Source organism: Stegostoma tigrinum, chromosome 5, assembly GCF_030684315.1.
Source record: "Stegostoma tigrinum isolate sSteTig4 chromosome 5, sSteTig4.hap1, whole genome shotgun sequence".
Taxonomy (NCBI): Eukaryota; Metazoa; Chordata; class Chondrichthyes; order Orectolobiformes; family Stegostomatidae; genus Stegostoma; species Stegostoma tigrinum.
The window spans coordinates 121,097,138-121,118,335 of record NC_081358.1 but is presented as its reverse complement, the minus strand read 5'-3'; the positions used below and the strand labels follow the sequence as shown (position 1 = coordinate 121,118,335).

Here is a 21,198-nt window from a genome sequence, read left to right as displayed (position 1 = left end):
TTTTAACCCCACTCCGAAGCCTCTTCTGAGGATGCCTACCCTGAAGAAGTTACCCTCCTTCTTCCAGACAAACCTCAGGGGATCTCTCTCCCACTGCACTTCCCTTCTATCCATCTTCGATCCGCCGCCTCCTCTCTCCCTATTTATTTCAGAACCCCCTTCCCCTCCCCCATTTCTGAAGAAGGGTTTAGGCCCGAAACGTCAGCTTTCCTGCTCCTGTGATGCTGCTTGGCCTGCTGTGTTCACCTAGCTCTACACCTTGTTATCTCATCTACTCACACCTTCAAGCGCCCCCTACCTTGAATTATGGCATGTGACTTATCAAGCTTCTTAGAAATCGTCAAGCCAGAGTGGAAGCAAGTCAGTCCTGATCCCAATTATCTGCCATAGGAGAAAGAGAACATTGAATTATGTAAGACGAATGAAGTTCCAATAAACATATAATTTAAAAGATTTAGATTGAGAAAATATTTATTTGAGGTCGGGAGGGTGAATGATTACAACCTGACAGACGATTGTATATTTTAAAATTTGAAGTGGTTTCTAGGAGTATTAAGCTTCAGAGTATTTGAATACTCTGTGCTATATTTAAATATTCTCTGCTTCTCATTGCCTTTCCATTCTTGTAAAATGATTTCCTCAGACAACTCTCAAAAAATATTTTCATAGGAAAATCTGTGATGTACTATTACTGTTGGTTCAGCAGCAGTCCTTTCTTTTAAAATTACAGTCTATACCAGACAGTAGCAGAAACTGGGGTTTCAGTGTCAATAAGCATTTGTTTAGAAACCTTGTAAGAAACTTTCCAAATATCTCTGGGGTGAAACAGTTAAAGTAGCTCCAGTCTGAAGTAGACTAAGTTTGCATTCCTTGATTATATATCTAATTCAGATTGTCATTTCTATGACTTTGGTTTCGTTTTTAAAAAAAGACAGGTGCTAGCAATGTGGATACTGAGTGGCAGCCAAAACTCTTGTTACATTTTCCTTACATATCCATGCAGCTAGCCAATGCTTTCGTTCATGGTGTTTTAAATTGAGCAGTTTTTGGTCTCAATCTAAAGACTGAGCATTATTGAGTCTGAGTCTCTTCCAACAGTTCACAATCTGTGGACCATTAAACACTGGTAGCCAGATTGTAGACACTTGGCGAGATCAATTTCTGCATTTGTGACTCAGATCTTCATTTCATTTAAAAATCAACCTCCAAAATAAACCTCCCATTATATGGGAGTTGACCCTGGAATTCACATTGAGATTTGGTTTGATTGACCTGCCAACTGGTTAGCCTTATCCTTATGGCCCAAGAACATCTTTTTGTGTTATGCATAGCCTATTATTCTGCTGAAGTTTTCTTCAAAAGTGTTGTTCATCCTAAAATGAAATCCTGGAATAGGATTCTGAATCCAGCATACTTATTAAAATATTATTAAGTATCACATATTGCTAAGTGTCGTGCGTGTTCACTTATTCTAAACCTATTAGGGCTGACACCATATGAAAATAAATACATGATGCACTGTAACTCTCAGTAACTTATGTTTAAAACTGTTTGATTTTCTTCCCATTTAATTTAACAGCTCTACCAAAGTTTTCCAGGGTTACTGACTGAAAGCTGTACATAACACATTTTTCCAATCTGTTTACATACACTTTTTAATCATTGAAGTGATGCACGTTATACATATTTGAAAATATTGCAGTATGTGGTGGTGATGTGCAAGACAATAATTTGTTACTGAGCCATAATATTTGGTATCCTGCAAGCTCCACTCTTTCAGTAGCTTAAACCTATACCCGCCACCAAACCCGTCACTATAGCTCTGGGAGTCCACAGCTGCTGTTGATTTCTCTTTGTGGTCAGCCAACAGGAGATATGCTTCTGTGGAGCAGAACTGAGACCTGCCAGGTTTCTTTCCTTCTCGCTTTCAAAGGAAGCATGTTGCAGTCAGAAAACTACTCCTTTGGTGAGCATGCCCCAAGCGCTGGTGAAACTTGGCAGCCCAGAGAGAGTTGACTTTGTCAGTCCTCTGGCGAGTCTGGGATTTAAGCACTTAAAGTAGCAATGAAGTCAGGCTTTCATGGAATCAACATCCTCAGAAAGTGATTGTGGACTGAATACAATGTTTCCTGAATTGTACATTTTAAGTTATTAACTGCAAGTGAGGCAATAACCAGTTCTGGTCAGCAAATGTTTTGCTGTTTGGGTGCATGATTTATTGCAAAATAATCTATTGATGCCTGTATCCCAGCAATCTTTCCAACTATTTGGCAATACTTTTTACTCTTATTAAGAAATGTAGGAGAAGGCATATGGTACAGAATACCGTTCTGTAACAAATAGAATTAGTATAAGCTTTTAATAGCTTCCAGATTGTAGTGACTATTCTAATGCTACCTTCATTGGTCTTCAATCTTCCACCTTTGGTTGACATGATTTAATCCAAACTTTGTCGTCCATATCTGAACCAAATCCTGTACTTATACTCAGATCCCTTTGTGCCCAAGCGTCTGTTACAAAGGAGAAGTCGACACCCCCTCTGATAACTTAAAACCGAAACACAGAGAGAAGCTTGCCTCGTAATCTGTTCATATAAGAGTGAAATATGATATGATCTGCCTCTTACCCACCACCACCCCCAATCCGTTATAAAGGAGTGATCAAATAAAAGAAAGTCCTGATACTCCTTTATAACCAACAAGTAGCAATTTATTTATCTAACTCTGACAGTAAACAAATGTACAGAACTACTATCAAACCAAAAAATTCCCTCTTAACTACTAACTATTCCAGAATAAAACAAAATTATAATGATATGCTGTTCCAATAAATATAAGTCCCACTTACTTAAAGCAAATTAGTAAAAGAATAAATTAAAACTTAATTTTTCAAAATTACAGCCAGGATAAATCACCTGGAATGTTGTTGCCTTCTTCGCTCCCCTCCAGTCAGGATCGCCTTCCACCATTGAATTCTTGTGTCAGGAGTATTAGTTAAGAGCGCTGTGGCACCTTTAGTGTAGATTATGGTTTTCTGAGAGCTTAGAGAGTTTTGTGAGAGCTGGTCATGTTTTCTTTTATAGCTGAGAACTGTTTTCTTGGCAGATGACAGTTGACTGTTGCCCCAATTTTCAAATTCCCTCTTGTTTTATACCCTTGATGACTTACTAATTTCGTCCAATAGGATTGTTCCTATGTTGTCAAAAACATAAGATTTGAATTTAATTGGGTTTTGGCATCTAGGGTCTGGTTTAAATTAATTGGCTAAATTAAAAAAATTGTTGTTTTCTGTCTTTCTTGGGGTGGCACAGTGGCTCAGTGGTTAACACTGCTGCCTGTTAGACAATAGGTGCAGGAGTAGGCCATTCGGCCCTTCGAACCAGCACCACCATTCATTATGATCATGGTTGATCATCCACAATCAGTATCCTGCTCCTGCCTTATCCCCATAACCCTTGATTCCACTATCTTTAAGAGCTCTATCTCCCTCTTTCTTGAAACTACCCAGACATTTGGCCTCCACTGCCTTCTGGGGCAGAGCATTACATATATCCCCCACTCTCTGGGTGAAGAAGTTTCTCCTCAACTCTGTACTAAATGGCCTACCTCTTATTTTTAAACTGCGTCCTCTGGTTCTGGACTCACCCATCAACAGAAACATACTTCCTGCCTCCAGATTGTCCAATCCCTTAATAATCTTGTACACCTCAATCAGATCCCCTCTCACCCTTCTAAACTCAAGTATATACAAGCCCAGTTGCTCCAATCTTTCAATATATGATAGTCCCGCCATTCTGGGAATTGACCTCGTGAACCTACGCTGCACTCCCTCAAAGCAAGAGTGTCCTTCCTCAAATTTGGAGACCAAAACTGCACACAGTACTCCAGGTACGGTCTCACCAGGGCCCGGTACAGCTGCAGAAGGACCTCTTTGCTCCTATACTCAATTCCTCTTGTTATGAAGGCCAGCATGCTATTAGCTTTCTTCACTGCCTGCTGTACCTGCATGCTTGCTTTAATTGACTGATGTACAAGAACACCCAGATCTCGGTGAACTTCTCCTTTACCTAACTTGACTCCATTTAGATAGTAATCTGCCTTCGTGTTCTTATCCCCAAGACATTTATCCACATTAAACTGCACCTGCCATGCATCTGTCCACTCACCTAGCCTGTCCAAGTCACCCTGTATTCTCATAACATCCTCCTCACATTTCACCCTGCCACCCAGCTTTGCGTCATCAGCTAATTTGCTAATATTACTTTTAATGCCTTCATCTATATCGTTAAAGTACATTGTAAATAGCTGCGGTCCCAGCACCGAACCTTGTGGAACCCCACTGGTCACTGCCTGCCATTCCGAAAGGGACCCGTTTATCACTACTGTTAGCTCCAAGGACCCAGGTTCAATTCCACCCTGAGGTGACTGTTTGTGTGGAGTTTGCACATTCTCCCAGTGTCTGTGTGGGTTTCCTCTGGGTGCTCCAGTTTTCTCCCGCAGTCTAAAGGTGTGCAGGCTAGATGTGTTGGCCAGGCTAAATCACCCTCTAGTGTTCAGGGATGGGTATATTAGGTGGGTTAGAGGGGGATGGGCCTGAGTGGGAAGCTCTGAGGGTTGGTGTGGACTTGTTGGGCCAAGGGGCCTGTTTCCACGCCATAGAAATCCTATGAAAAACGTTTTGTCTTTGTAAAAATGCTGCTTTGCCTGCGAACAGTTTTGCCTTTTGATAGTGTTTCAATTTCAAGTACTCTGTGCACACACCCTTAACGCCTACCATTTTCCAAATATCAAATACTCTACCCAACTTTGTAACACTTCATCCCTTTGACTTCCTCCTGCTCTCTCTAATCTTGTGAAATCTTTATGCTCCTCCAGTTTGGTTTTGCCCATTAGCAATTTCTTTTACTCTGTTATTGGTGACCATGCCTTTAGCTCCTAAAGCAAGGGAAGCAGAATCATAGAAACACCATAATCTGCAAGTTCCCTTCCAACTCTCACACCATCCTGACTTGGAAATAGGTTGCCATTTCTTCACTGTCTCTGGATCAAAATCCCTGAATTGTCTTTCTTAACATCACTGTTGGTGTATCTACATCCAAAGTACTACGGAAGTTCAAGAAGGCACCTCACCACCAACCTCTCTAGGGCAATTATGGATGAGAACTAAAATTCCTGGCTTAACCAGGAATACACATATTCTGTGGATGAATACAAACAAATATCATTGACTTGCTTCCTTAACCCTCTCTGTCTCAGAGCTTAAGATGTCTGTAAAACCTAATTCTGAGCAAGCTTTTGTTTTTTTTTTCCTGATGTCTTACTTTGTTGTCAAAGTATTATCTGATTAAGCTTCTGAGAAATGTACTAGGATGTTGCATGTATTAAAGATACTGTATAAATATTTGTCAAGGATAATAAGGCTAAAAGGGATCAAAAACACAATAGTTTTGAGGTTCAAGGGGTATACTAAGTCAGGATAGAAGACATTGGAATAAGTCCTAGTTTGACCAGAGAACACAGGAACAACCTGCAGTGCATTGGGCAGTGAGATAAAAAAAATAAGAATACATGTTAAAAGGAACAAGAACAGGCCATACACTTCCTTGATCTTGTTCTGCCATTCATTAAGTTTAAGTCTGATCCAATGTTGGCCTCAGTGTACTTGCCTGCCTTCCCCATCACCCTGGACTCTGCTGTAGTTCAAAAATCTTTACTATATTTAATAACTCAGCCTCCATGGTTCTACAAGGGAAGATATTCCTCTCTGTCTCCAATCTAAATATGCTTTTTCCTTTTAGAAGGCATATGGCAACTTTGCTTTATTTTTGGGGTGTTGAGTACAAGAGTCAGAATGTCATGTTGCAGCTTTATAAGACTTTGCTTAGGCCACACTTAAGAGTATTGCATTTGGTTCTGTTCGCCACCTTACAGGAAGGATGTGGAGGCTTTGGAGAAGGTGCAGAAGAGGTTTATCAGGATGCTGCCTGAATATAGAACACAGAACAGTACAGGCCCTTTGGCACCCGATGTTGTGTTGACCTGTTATCCAACTAAGATCAAACTACCCTTGATTACCCTATGTTTTACTGTCCTCTATGTACCTATCCAAGAGTCACTTAAAAGTCTGTAAAGCATCTGACTTCGCTTCCGCTGCCGGCTGTTCATTCCACACACCCACCACTGTCTGTAAAAAGAACCTACCTCTGACATCTTCCCTATACTTTCCTCCATTGACCTTAAGATTTTGCTCCCTCGTAACAGTAATTTCCACCCTGGGAAAAAGCCTCTGACTATCCACTCTATATGCCTCTCATCATCTTGTACCCCTCTATCTAGCCACCTCTCATCCTCCTTCGCTCCAATGATAAAAACCCAGGCTCCCTCAACCTTTCCTCATAAGACCTGCCCTCCAGTCCAGGCAGCATTCTGGTAAATTTCCTCTGCACCTTCTCTAAAGCTTCCACATATTTCCTATAATGAGGTCGCCAGAACTAAACACAGTATTCCAAGTGTGGTCTAACCAGAGTTTTGTAGAGCTGCAGCATAACCTCACGGCTCTTAAACTCAATTCCTCTACCAATGAAAACCAACATAGCACATGCCTCTTTACACCCCTATCAACTTGTGTAGCAAATTGACCCCAAGATCCCTCTGTTCCTCCACACTGCTGAGAATCCTGCCATTAACCCGTTATTCTGCATTCAAATTCGACTTTCCAAAATGAATCACTTCACACTTTTCTGGGTTAAGTTCCATCTGCCATTTCTTTGCCCAGCTCTGCATCCTGTCAATAACCCATTACAACCTAAAGCAGCCCTCCATTCTGTCGACATCTCCACCTGAATTAGAAAGTATGAACTGTAAGGAGAGGCTAGAAGAACTCGTTGTTTTCTCTGGAGCAACTCAGGGAAGACTTGAAATAAGTCTATAACATTATGAGATAGGGTTGACAGTCAGAATCTTTTCTCTCCAAAGTTGAAATGTCTAATACTAGAGAGGATGCATTTAAAGAGAGAGAGGAAAAGCTCAAAGGAGATGTGAGGGGCAAGTTTTTTACACAGAGCAGTAGGAGTGTGAAACACAGTGGTGGAGGAGACAGAAACAAAAGGTTTGTTCAAGAGACTTTTAGATAAGCACAATGAATATGCAAGAAATGGAGGGATATGGACCAGGCAGAAGGGATTAGTTTAATTTGCTCTGATGTTCATCACAACATCATGGGCCGAAGGGCCCATTCTTGTGCTATACTCTCCTATATTCTGTTCTATGTTCCCTCATGGAAGGAAACACCATTTCTCAGCATTTACTTTATCTGCTTCAGAATCTTCTATGATTTGTAAATGATTTGGTTGTAGGAGTGGAAGGGTGGATTACTAAGTTCGCAGACGATACAAAGGTGGGTCGCGTTGTGGACAGTGCAGAGGGCTGTTCTAGGTTACAAAGGGGCATTGATGGGATGCAGAGCTGGGCTGAGAAGTGGTAGATGGAGTTTAACCCTGAAAATTGTGAGGTGATTCATTTTGGAAGGACAAACTTGAAAGCAGAATACAGGGTTAACAGAAAGATTCTTGGCAGTGAGGAGGAGCAGAGGGATCTTGGGGTTCATGTCCACAGTTCCCTGAAAGCTTCCACCCAGGTGGATAGAGTTGCTAAGAAGGCGTATGGTGTGTTAGCTTTCATTATAAGAGGGATTGAGTTCAAGAGCCATGAAGTTACGCTCCAGCTATACAAAAGCCTGGTTCGGCCACATCTGGAGTATTGTGTCCAGTTCTGGTCACCTCACTACAGGAAAGATGTGAAATCGTTGGAAAAGGTGCAGAGGAGATTTACCAGTATGCTGCCTGGAATGAAGGGAAAGTCTTACGAGGAAAGGTTGAGAGAGCTAGGGCTTTTCTCTTCAGAATGACAAAGGAGGAGAGGTGACTTGATAGAGGTGTACAAAATGATCAGAGGTATAGATAGAGTAGACAGCCAGAGACTTTTTCCTAGGGTGGAGGTAACTATTACAAGCGGACATGATTTTAAAGTGAGTGGAGGTAGATATAGGGGAGATGTCAGAGGTAGATTCTTTACTCAGAGAGTGTTTGGGATGTGGAATGCATTGTCGGTGAGGGTAGTGCAGTCGGCTTCATTAGAGGCATTTAAGTGGCTATTAAATAGGCATAACGTCGGGGCGGAGATTAGATAGACCTTAGAATTGGGGTAAAAGTTCGGCATAACATCGTGGACCGAAGCGCCTGTACTGTTCTGTACTGTTCTATGTTCTATGTTCTACTATTACCGCCTCTCATTTATCTAAACGCCAGTGAGCACAGGCGAATCAGCTCAATCTTGCCTCTTAAAATAAACCCTTTGTCACAATATTCAACCTAGTGAACCTTCCCTCTTCCTCTAATGCAAATGTGCCCTGTTTAAATAAGGAGGCTAAACTTTGAGCTGTACTCTAGCTATGGTCTCACTAAAGCTCCAGAAATTTGTGGCAAAACTTCCCTTCTCTTCTACACCACGTTCCTTGGAATGAAGTCCGACTTCCCAGCTGCTTTCCCAATTACTTGCTTTGCTTCCATACAAATCTTTGTACCTTGTACAGCCACATCCCCATGTATCATAGTGCTTTGTAATCTTGTTCCATTTAAATAATACTTTGTTTTTCTGTTCTTCTTGATATAATGTGGATAATTGTTTATTTTACTACATTATACTTTAAATTTCTGCTTCCTTACTTCATTCTCCATATTTTTATACCAGCTCATTGCTTGCTTTCCCATCAGTTATCGTCAGGAAATTTGGCTGCAGCACAATAAATACCCTCATGCATTTGGATTTTCCCCCAGTCCATTTCTTTCTATACGTTAGCCAATCCTCTACCGATGCTTTAGAGTCATTTTTTAAACGTGGGATCTTGTCAGGTACCGATTAGAAATCTGAATACACAACATCTACTTGTTCCTTTTTGTCTACACATTACATCCTCAAAGCACTCTCATAAATTTGTCAACATAATTTCCCTAACATAAAACCATGTTGACAGTGCTTTATTGCATTATGAGTTTTTCAGTGTCCTGCTACTACTTCCTTAATAATGGATTCCAGCATTGTCTCAATGACAGATGTTAGGTTAATTGGTCTTTAGTTTACTGCTTTTTCTCTTCCTCCTTTTGAGAAAAAGTGCATTCTCAATCAATGTTCAGTGGAACAATAATTATTTAACAATGTACCACAATTGCTGATAGTATGTGAACGAGGAGCAAATGTGCCTGTTGACGTTGCGCAAGTTTAGCCACATCACTGTAATCTGTTTTAAGAAAGGAAAGATAAGCCAGAAAATTTAGTTCAGCTTGGAGTATAGTCTTCTAAAGTGACAATGTGTGAAAATGCATTGCTGTATCATTAAAATTAGTTTGAGTTTATGCTCAGGAATGTGGGGATACTTTAGAAAGATGCAGTTGAGGTAGAAGATCAGCTATGATCTTATTAAATGGTGGAGTAGGCTTAACTTCTACTCCTATTTCTTTTGTTATTGTTTTAAATAAGCTTATAATTGGTATGGAGGAAGCTTGCACTATAACTTTAATTTCACTTGTGCTCTCTTTTTAGGTTATTTGTGTTTCTTCAGCTGCAGAATCAAAACCTGTGGATTCCAGTCACATATTCCCAATTGGAAAAAGGGCAGAATTTTATCTTTGACTCTGTTTTGTATGAAACATTATTAAATGCTATCATGCTGTTGATCTTGAGAATCATACCAATACAATTTGATGAAATGTGACCCATATGGAACATATATTTGTGCCTCCTAATGTGGCTATTTGGAAAAACGTTACATTCATATAAAAAGGACACATCCTTTACTCATTAGTTCCAAGAGGCAGGGTTTTTGGCATGGGGTTCTTGTGGAAACACTCTATTGCTTTTTATACGGATTGGGCTTTAGTTTTTGATGACACTGTTTAGAATAGGAAGTATCTAATAAGCAAAGCATTTTCTTTAATGTATTGCCAGTTCATTTAATGTATGCCTGGAGGTCTGAAATTTTATCTTCGATGTTGCAATAATATGTATTTAATTCTCTGAAGTGTTCATAGCAGAAGCTTCATACTTTAAGGGCTGTAGAAATTTTTTTTTTCAAATATAGTAATTTGAAACATCTGTAGTGATTAAAAAGAATAAAATGTGCAGCGGTCTTTTATAACTCAATCACATTCATATTAGCCCATACCAGTAGCCAATTAGATTTTCTTATTTGCTTTAATTCAGTTTTGGAATGTGTCATTCTGCCTTTGCTCAATTTACAACAAAAGCTTCAATACACTTACAGACAATATGACGGTGCTTAGGTTCAGAGTAGATGGTAGCAATTCCAGTGGCAATCATGCCGGGGCATTTAGTTAAGAATCCTTGAATAATACAAAAAAAAACAAAGAATTGTGGATGCTGGAAATCTGCAACAAAATGAGAAATTGGTGGTAAAATCTCAGGAGATGTGGCAGCATCTGTGGAGAGAAAGCAGAGTTAATGTTTTGCATCAATTACCTTTCTTTATAATGCAATTTTTTATTTGACAATAAATAATATTGAAGAGGAATAAATACTAGAATTAATTGTAAAGAATTAGAAAAATATTCACTTAGATGTTAATGATCTGATTGGGCATATTCAGTATGGATTTACAAATGGGAAATTATTTTTGATGACTGTCGGAGGTTTTTTTGAAGATGTTGGTTAAAATAGATCAACAGACGACAGTGGATGGAGACAGTAAATTCTGATTTTCAGAAGACTGTTGATAGAGTCCGTGCTAAAATTAAAGCACTAAGAGTTGGAGCAACTACAGGTATGGTTTAATGATTGGCTAACAGACAGAAACAGAAAGTAGGAATAAATGGATCTTTCATGTATTGGTAGCCTGAGACTAGTTAGAAAATGCTACGATCAGTACTTGGGTTCCAGCTGTACAACGTATATCACTGATTTGGCTATGGGGACCAAATGTAATATTCTCACATTTGTGTATGATACAAAGCTAAGTGGGAATGTGTTTTGTGACGAAAATATAAAATGGCTTCAGGAGGATTTGGACAGGCTGAGTGAAGGGGCAAGAACATGGTTGATGGAATATAACGTGGAAAAACATAGAGTTAGCAGAAACACATATGCAGAGTATTTCTTGATTGGCAAGAGGTAGAAAGTGTAGATGTATAAGGAACTTAGGTGTCCTTGTTGGCGAGTCATTGAAATCTAATGCAAGTACAGCAATTATTAGGAAAGCTAATGGAATGTTAGCCTTTATTGCAAAAAGATTGGAGTACCGCATTAATGAAGTCTGAATTCCATCGCATCAGAAATTACTCATATTATCTGGAGTACTGTGCAGTTTTGAACATCTTATCTCAGGATAGGTCTTATTGCCACAGAGCAAGTGCATTGAAGGTTCATCAGTCGTCTTCCCAAGAGAAATTGAGCAAACTTGGCTTGTATGCTCTATTCGAAGAACGAAAGGTCATCTTGTTGAAAATTAGAAAATGCTAAAAGGGGCAGGCAGAGTAGATGCAGATAAGATGATTCCTCTGGTTGGGAGTGCAGAACTGGAGGACAATTTAAATAATAAGGTGGATTCCACTTGCGCCCAAGATGAGGAGAAAGCCCTTTACTTAGAGGCTCATGAACCTTTGGAATTGGCTGACAATTATATTTTATCTCATATTTGTATACTGTCAGTTTTTTTCCCTATTCTGATAACATTTTTCAGTTTTTTTATAAATATGAGTTTTAGAAGTTTCTGTATAATATTTAAAGTTTTTTTTAGTGTCTGTTCCAATTATTTATTCTACTAACTATAAACTATAAAACAGAGAAGGATAATAAGTTCTGAGGACTTTCTGGTTTGCTGTCTGTGAGAATACTTGAATGTGGTTGACTTCTTACCCTGATTATTGACGTCACTGTTGCTGGATGCCTGGAGATTATCTTGATTGCTGCCGAATTCAAACTGTTGACATGGAAAGGGAATTCCAAACTGCAGAGACTGCTTAACCGTTGTGGACAGTTGTCCTTGAGATAGGGCTGTAAGTTCTGTCAGAGATAATGGGAACTGCAGATGCTGGAGATTCCAAGATAATAAAATGTGAGGCTGGATGAACACAGCAGGCCAAGCAGCATCTCAGGAGCACAAAAGCTGACGTTTCGGGCCTAGACCCTTCATCAGTGAGGATTGACAGAGACCCTCTCTGATGAAGGGTCTAGGCCCGAAACGTCAGCTTTTGTGCTCCTGAGATGCTGCTTGGCCTGTAAGTTCTGTCACTCTGCTTCTGACTGAAAAATATGGACCGCGGTGTATATGCTTTAGCTGAGCCCAGTGTTTAGCACTTTCAACTCTGATTCTGTAGATTGTGGGTTCAATTCCAGTGCCTAGATTTGAGTGGTAACCCAGGCTAATACTTCAGGAGTGATGGATCAGAGGTGCCATCTATCAAACTTGGATGAAAGTGAATGATTCTGTGACACTAGTTTAAAGAAGAACAGAGGGCATTCTCCCAATGTCATGGTCAATACCTGTCCCATAATCACCAAAGCAGATTATTATTTTGTCATGCCAACCAGATATGGCCACCCAGACATGGCCACCATGTGGTCAGTGACCTGTGGTTAAATATAGCTTATGTTTCAATTTGTAATGATTCAAGTTAAAATAGATTGGCAATAAAGCTTATTTAAGCATCTTAAAGATTAGCTTATTACAAGTTATTATTGAACATTCCTTCAGAACAATGAGATAAATTAATTTACAAGAAATGACATGCCAAGATTTAAACAAGTACAGATAACGGAAAAAAAAAATACTTATAAGAAGAAAGTCCCAGCAAGTTCCCATGGTTTGCCACTGGGGTCATTGCTTGAATTCCTCATTGCTGAAATAAAGGGGTTTGCGTTTGACATCAGATTCAGCACGATGATGACTTCCTAAGTCAAATAGGTGATGCTTTCTTCTCTAGGTAAGCTCTGTGGAACAGTAGATTTTGGAAGACATTTTGTTCTTAATTAGTTCAATTTTTTTTTAACTTCCTGCTCAACTTGTTTCAATGGACTATATTTACCTTCTGAATAAATTTTTCCCCTTATCCTTCTGAAATCCTTATCCTGCTCAGAGGCCAGTATCCCATCACCAGGTCATCCTTTATTTACACATGCACAGTACATGGGCTGTGATCAACCAGCTCAGAGCCAGCCCCGAGAATGAGGTAGTAGGAACTGCAGATGATGGAGAATCTGAGATAACAAGATGTAGAGCTGGATGAACACACCAGGCCATCCAGCATCAATGGAGCAGAAAAGCTGTCATCTAGACCTGAAGAAGGGTCTAGATCCGAAACGTCTGCTTTCCTGCCCCTCTGATGCTGCTTGGCCTGCAGTGTTCATCCAGCTCTACACCTCATTATCCCAAGAATGAGGTGATTCTTTGAATCTCCTGTTTATATCTGTCAGTCAGGACTCCCTAATGGGCCCACGTTAACAACCCCAATCAAGGATCTCATAGTCAATAAGATTCACCTGGCCCCCATTTCACCCCACAACACCTTCTTTGGTTATATGCCCCCATCCCTACCTTTAACTTCAAACATGAGTGTTTTCTCAAAGCCACCTTCTTGAAGACCTTCTACACAGAGCTGGCTGTCCTGTCACTGCTATACTGTTTCAAATTGCAGAATTGTCTGATGCAGACTGATGAGTTATCATTCCCACTGTAATTGCTGGTTCATCCAGATTTTGGGTTAGACTCTTCTGTTTTCTTTAAACTGAAGTAATCAGTTGTGAAAATCAGCTTGAGTGGCAGGTACTTTGATATCTGTTGAGGCAGTGAGCATTGTTTTGCATCTTGGAAGGAGACACTATGTTGTGCAACACCATGGGCATTCTAAAGCCTCCGTTTTGTGATCTGAAACAGAGGAAGCTTGGATCAATAAGCCTTAATGTGGTGTCCTTTAGCCTTCTTCTCATAAATAAACGTACTAAAATGTTGTTTCCGATGTACAGTTTTTGAAGCAGAAATGCCTTTTTAACAGAATTTTTAAATTCTATGATATCAGGCAACATGCTCATAAAAGTTAGCACATTGATATTTGTGCACAAAATTGGTTACACTACCGTCACGACTGCAATTCAAAATAGCTGATTTGTTGCAAAGACATGAGATATTCTGAGGTCATGAAAAGCATAACCTAAAGTACATTTGCATTCCTTATAGGTGTAAGTATTTTAAAATCTATAATATTATGCATTTTCATTAATTTACAGCTTTTCCCCCTCCCTTTTATTAAGTCAAGAACCCCCATCTGAATTGGCAGCTCTGTCCAACACGCTTCTGATATTCCACCCTCATTGGCTGAACTGTTTGAGTATGAGCAGACTATGAATGGTTTGCCTCCACTAACTTCAAATTCTGCACATATGTTCTGTTAATGGCTAAGTTCAGAATCTAGGGTTTCAGGTACATAAGTCTTTGAAATTTGCATCACAGGTAGACTGGGAGGTTAAGAAGGTGTTTAGCACCCTTGCCTTCATTGTTCAGGCCTTTCAGAAGTTGTGATGTCATGTTGAGGTTGCACAGGATGTTGATGCAGCTTCTTCTGATGTACTCAGTGCAAATCTAGTCATCCTACTATGGGAAAGATATTATATTTGAGAGAGTTCAGAAAAGATTTACCAGGATCTTGCCAGGAATGGAGAATTTTGAGTTGTAAAAAATAGGCTAGATAGGCAAGAACTTTTTCACTATAGCATGGGAGGTTGAGGAGTGACCTTAGAGATTCATAAAGTCACAAGGGCATTGATAAGATGAATAGCAAAGGTCTCTTCTTTTGGGTGCGGAGTTCAAAACTAGGGGCATATTTTTAAATTGAGAGGAGAAATATTTAAAAAGGATATGAGGGGCAAATTTTTTGAACAGAAAGTGGTAGTGTGTAGAATGAACTGCCAGACAAAGTGGATGGATGCAGGTACAGTTACAATGTTTAAAAAACATTTGGATAAGTACATGAATAGGAAAGTCTTGGAGAGATATGGGCCAAATGCAGGCAAGTGCGACGGAATTTAGTTTGGAAACATGGTCAGCGTGGATTAGTTGGACTGAAGGGTCTATTTCCATGCTCCATGACTCTATGACTTTATTTGTGGACAGAGAAAAGTCTGAGCTTCAAGTCATAAAAAAGTTCAGTTTTTTGAGTTAACATGTTGTACCATCAGAGTCCTAACCAAGAAGCTTTGACCAATGATACAATAATCAGAGATATACAAAGATATGAAAGGCATTGAAGTGGACTAAGGATCTGATTTGAGTGTTTACTCAAGGTTCTGTGAACAGGAGGACAAATGTGAACTGGTCACTGAAAATCTCTCCTGCCGTCCCAATTCTATTCAAGTAGTACTGTGGTAAATTTGTAACTGAGAGGGCAGACAGGGTTCCATTTTAAGGTTTTAATTTGAAAGACAGCACCTCCAACAGGACAACGCTAGCCTTTTTGCACTGAAGTGCCAATTTAGATTACCTGGTCAGATTATGGAGTGGGATTTGAGCCCATAATCTACTGTTTGAGATGAAAACGCTGCTGCTATGAGAAAGTTGATGGATTAATGGCAGAATTGTTTGGACCAGTCACTCAATACCTGGAGGTGGAAAGTGAAAAGAAAGTATTTTGTAAATTGTGATACAGTAAAAAAAAATTACATGTGGATATCTCCCACTTCTGTTTGGTTTCATCCACACACAAATTATACAAAGGTAATCAAAGATGCTGGGACTTTGCTTTGGCATGCAAACAAGTGTCTTTGTTAGTATATGTCCATTCCTGAAATCTTCTCAGTGCTCTGTGAAGGCATAGTGCCATACCTTGGTGGGAAACAACATCTCACTCTAAATTAGGACTTTTCGTTATTCTTCAGGACAGAACATTTTTGTGGTATAACTTTCTGGATGTTAATTGTGCAAAAAAGGCAATGGGCCTTGGGGAACATGACTGAAGAACAAAACCAACAGAGTTAGTTTATGAATGAGGTTTAAAGTATGTCGTAGAAGGGAAGGGCAGAGAAGGAAATAAAGTGAATTAGAGTCAAATTAGATATAGGAAAATAAATAAAGAGAAGGAAAGAGAGATTAAATTTGCAGAGAGAAAAACAATCCACTACCTGAATTAATGAGGTTCCACGATTTGTTCATTTTACAGGACAGAAAGGTTGATTGGCATTTCTTTAGCAATTATCAGGTTGTTATTTGCACTATTAATTATAAAGCTTAACTTTCTGTACAAATTTTAACTGGCGATTAACATGCAAATCCATCAAGTTTTGTTTTTAAAAATGACAGTGAGGCTAGGAGTGAAATGTGTTTGTAAAAGCAAAAAACTGATGAAGTAAATTGAACAGTAACACATAGTTAATACCAGCTTGTGCATTAATTCAGTTCATAGGTCCCTTGCTGGGTTTAATTTCCATTGAGATGGGCTGTCATCTAGTACGTCAACCAAGTGACAGAAGTCACGTGATCGGTGAGAGCTGAAGGGTGGCCTCGAGCAGAATGGGAAATTGGGAAATAACTGCTTGCTTTACTGTCAACAAGCATATCCCATTAATGATTAAAAACATGAGTTGCTGAAAAGAGAGACAAGTTGGTGAAGCTCTTTGTCTTGCCCTCGTAAGGAGAAATGCCAAACAAAAAATGGTGAGGAGCCTCACAGCTGAGCGAGCTAAATTCTGATCAGGACTGCAGTTTTTTATGCATCCAGCTAAGATTTTGGAACACGAAGAAGGTTATTCAGCCCTTCAAATCTGTTCCACTATTCAAGGATTGGTGTCCTTCATTGGTAACTCCATCTACCTATCCTGGTTTCCTAAACTTTAATATGCATGTCGAAAAAAGAAATTTTTCAGTTTCAGTTTTAAAGACAGAATTTTGTGCCCTGCTGCACAGAGCATTTGGTGATGACAGTGTATGTGACCCTGCCACCAACCTACATCCTGTTCTATGAAATTTAGCAGAAGATGATGAGGGGACAGCCTACTCATTCAACTTTAATTGATGCCTTTGGGACACATTAGGATGTTATCCTTTCATTGTTATTGTTAACCTAAAGACAAGCAAGGGGCTCACAGTGAAAGGACCATGAGAAGCTGATGCTTGCTGATTCCTTACAGAGTCTGAGTCAGTGGCCTCTCTCATTCCAAGGCATTCAGTTCCTGGTTGTTTTAGGGATGGTACCACTGCCAAAGAACTCCTGCTGACACTGCTGACTAACCTCCACCATGACTTCCACTTTGTGACCCTCCTCCTGCCATTACTCCCTTGTGCCCTATGTTCCAGGGACCATGCTAGTTCTTACGCGTGTTTGTTACGGGCAGCAGCCAATGTCCTCCCATTGACATTGCCATTCATTGGACTTATCTTCTGGCAGAACCTCCACTCCAGGGAAGGTGCAACGCTGGCCACACCAGTGTCTATTTATGCCAAGGTGTGATTGCCAACCTGACTAAACGTTACATGCGGCCTTGCTGGTATCCTTTCTCCCAGTCATCTCTGCAAAGTTCCTCCCACAGTTTCTAGGCAAGCTTTAACCTCAGCAGCGGTTTTGCAGGATGGAGTTCCAGATTTCCATTACTTTTATTGTGAACCAGTGCTTTGAAACATCATTCCGGAACTGCATACCCCAACTTTTTAAACTTGTCCTTTCATGTTCTTGACTACCTCCTTTAATTATTTTAACACTCCAATCAGATTACCTCCTCATCCAGTATTTCAAGGGAATTAAAATTTGTTCAATCCAAACTGCCCTCACAACATGGCTCTTCTGGCCTTGGTAAAATATTGAGAAAATTTTCTGTTAATATCTTCTGAAAAATAACCTGAGACCATAGACATGAGTTAACCAGTACCCTAAAGTAAGCAAGATAATAAAGTGTGACGCTGGATGGACACAGCAGGCCAAGCAGCATCTCAGGAGCACAAAAGCTGACGTTTCGGGCCAAGACCCTTCTTCAGAGAGGGGGATGGGGTGAGGGTTCTGGAATAAATAGGGAGAGAGGGGGAGGCGGACCGAAGATGGAGCGAAAAGAAGATAGGTGGGGAGGTAGGGAAGGGATAGGTCAGTCCAGGGAAGACGGACAGGTCAAGGAGGTGGGATGAGGTTAGTAGGTAGGAAATGGAGGTGTGGCTTTGGGTGGGAGGAAGGGATGGGTGAGAGGAAGAACAGGTTAGGGAGGCAGAGACAGGCTGGGCTGGTTTTGGGATGCAGTGGGTGGAGGGGAAGAGCTGGGCTGGTTGTGTGGTGCAGTGGGGGGAGGGGACAAACTGGGCTGGTTTAGGGATGCGGTGGGGGAAAGGGAGATTTTGAAGCTGGTGAAGTCCACATTGATACCATTGGGCTGCGGGGTTCCCAAGTGGAATATGAGTTGCTGTTCTTGCAACCTTCGGGTGGCATCATTGTGGCACTGCAGGAGGCCCATGATGGACGTGTCATCTAAAGAATGGGAGGGGGAGTTGAAATGGTTTGCGACTGGGAGGTGCAGTTGTTTATTGCGAACCGAGCGGAGGTGTTCTGCAAAGCGGTCCCCAAGCCTCCGCTTGGTTTCCCCAATGTAGAGGAAGCCACACCGGGTACAATGGATACAGTATACCATATTGGCAGATGTGCAGGTGAACCTCTGCTTAATGTGGAAAGTCATCTTGGGGCCTGGGATAGGGGTGAGGGAGGAGGTGTGGGGGCAAGTGTAGCACTTCCTGTGGTTGCAGGGGAAGGTGCCGGGTGTGATGGGGTTGCAGGGCAGTGTGGAGCGAACAAGGGAGTCACGGAGAGAGTGGTCTCTCCGGAAAGCAGACAAGGGTGGGGATGGAAAAATGTCTTGAATGGTGGGGTTGGATTGGAGATGGCAGAAGTGTCGGAGGATGATGCGTTGTATCCGGAGGTTGGTGTAGTGGTGTGAGAGAACAAGGGGGATCCTCTTTGGGCGGTTGTGGCGGGGGCGGGGTGTGAGGGATGTGTTGCTTCAAAATCTCCCCTTCCCCCACCGCATCCCAAAACCAGCCCAGTTCGTCCCCTCTCCCCACTGCATCACACAGCCAGCCCAGCCTGTCTCTGCCTCCCTAACCCGTTCTTCCTCTCACCCATCCCTTCCTCCCACCCCAAGCCGCACCTCCATTTCCTACCTACTAACCTCATCCCACCTCCTTGACCTGTCTGCCTTCCCTGGACTGACCCATCCCCTCCCTACCTCCCCACCTATACTCTCCTCTCCACCTATCTTCTTTTCTCTCCATCTTCGGTCCGCCTCCCCCTCTCTCCCTATGTATTCCAGAACCCTCACCCCATCCCCCTCTCTGATGAAGGGTCTTGGCCCGAAACGTCAGCTTTTGTGCTCCTGAGATGCTGCTTGGCCTGCTGTGTTCATCCTGCTTCACACTTTATTATCTTGGATTCTCCAGCATCTGCAGTTCCCATTATCCCTAAAATAAGCAAACTTGACACTTTGAATTGCACAGTTTAATGAAGAGAAAGCCTGTTGTCAATGGATTATTAAACAATTTGATTTGATTTATTGTTACATGCACCTAAGCACAGTGAAAAGTTTTCTTGTGAGCAGTGCAGGCAGATCATAGCAGCAAGGATGTACAGATCATTGGGTGAAAAAAAACTTGGACAAGAGAAAGGCAGACAGGTTATACCGCACAGGACGTGTGCTAGGCAAGATCAGCATATTTGAAGTTAGAGACTTCATTCAACAATAAAATGATGCTAATGTTAAAGTATTTATGTCAATGAGATATTGCCGTATATGGAATGGTGATATTCTTGAACAGTTTCACTGTTACTGAAATACAAACAAAAAGTGCTAGAGAAACCCAGCAGGTTTGGCACCTTCTCTGGAGAGAGATGCAAAAAAAAATCATATTTTATTCTCAACTTTCACTCTTTTCCTCTCCACAGATGCTGGCAGATCGGCTGAGTTTCTCCAACAACTTCATTTTAACTTTGGATCTCCTACTTTGGAAATACTTTTATTTCACTAATACTGATGTTGGCTAAGTGGATTAGAATTCATCTTCAACTGAAAGTCTATATAAGACATGAATGTATTTATTTTCTACTTTACAAAATGAATGGACTGTAATTTGCTGTGACAAGGCATTTCATAGCATCGCTATCGGTTAATCTAGCCCTTGCATACGTAGATTTAGAAATTTTCTTGTGAGTAAGTTGTCAAAAGTACAAGTTGATAACAGGGCAACAAGGCGAAACAAAGTGCAGTATCTTTGACCTGAGTGAAAAGTGTTGTACTGCTGGTCTTAACCTGTTGGATTGAATGATTCTATAATTTACAGCTTGGGGACAAAGAAGGAATTGTTCGTTAGAGTGGTAAATTCAATATAAAATCCAACATGGAAGGATTAGATTAAGAGACCATGAAAAGCATTGAGAAGGGAATATTTTGTTAAAAAGTTAATATTTCAAATTGTGCATTTTGAAACTATCCAACAACAGGGCATTTTTCACTGGAGCATAGGAGGTTGAGAGGTGACCTTATAGAAATTTATAAAGTCATGAGGGGGATATACAGGATTAATAGTAGATGTCCTTTCCCTAGGATGGGAAGACTAAGGGGAATAGTTTTAAGCTGTGAGGAGAGAAATTTAAAAAAGACATGAGCATTTCTTTTTTACACAGAATGGTTTAAGTATAGAATGAACGTCCTGAGTAGATGGTGGATATGGGCACAGTTACAACATCTAAAAAACACCTTGATAAGTGCATGAATAGAAAAGGTTTGGAGGGCTATGGGCCAGGAACAGACAGGCAGGTACGACTAGTTTAGTTTGGGATTATATTTAGCATGGACTGGTTGGAACAAAGGGCCTGTTTCGGTGCTATACAGCTCTATATCATTTAAAACCTGACAGAATGAGAGTGCAAAGTTTTAAAAGTTAAAGATTAGTGTCAGAGTAATTGATAGATAGCAATTCGTAATCATCACCACATTAAAAGGATGCTCAGACTGAAATAGACAAGACTTAATTTTCTGTAGTTTCATTGATTTCAAATGCAAAATATTATCATTGTCATACAATTCAAGCGCATGTCTTTAGTGACGCAGACTCAGACCCAGCTTTGTGAAGATAAGAGTGTAACCATGCAACTCAGCCTCCAACATCAGGATATCT

At 40.7% G+C, this 21,198-nt stretch overlaps 1 protein-coding gene across 2 annotated transcripts in view; it reads left to right on the top strand.

The window, feature by feature from the left end:
• Nucleotides 1-21,198, top strand: part of LOC125451670 (intermembrane lipid transfer protein VPS13B-like) — a 907,633-nt gene that overhangs the window by 705,034 nt on the left and 181,401 nt on the right. The window lies entirely within an intron of this gene.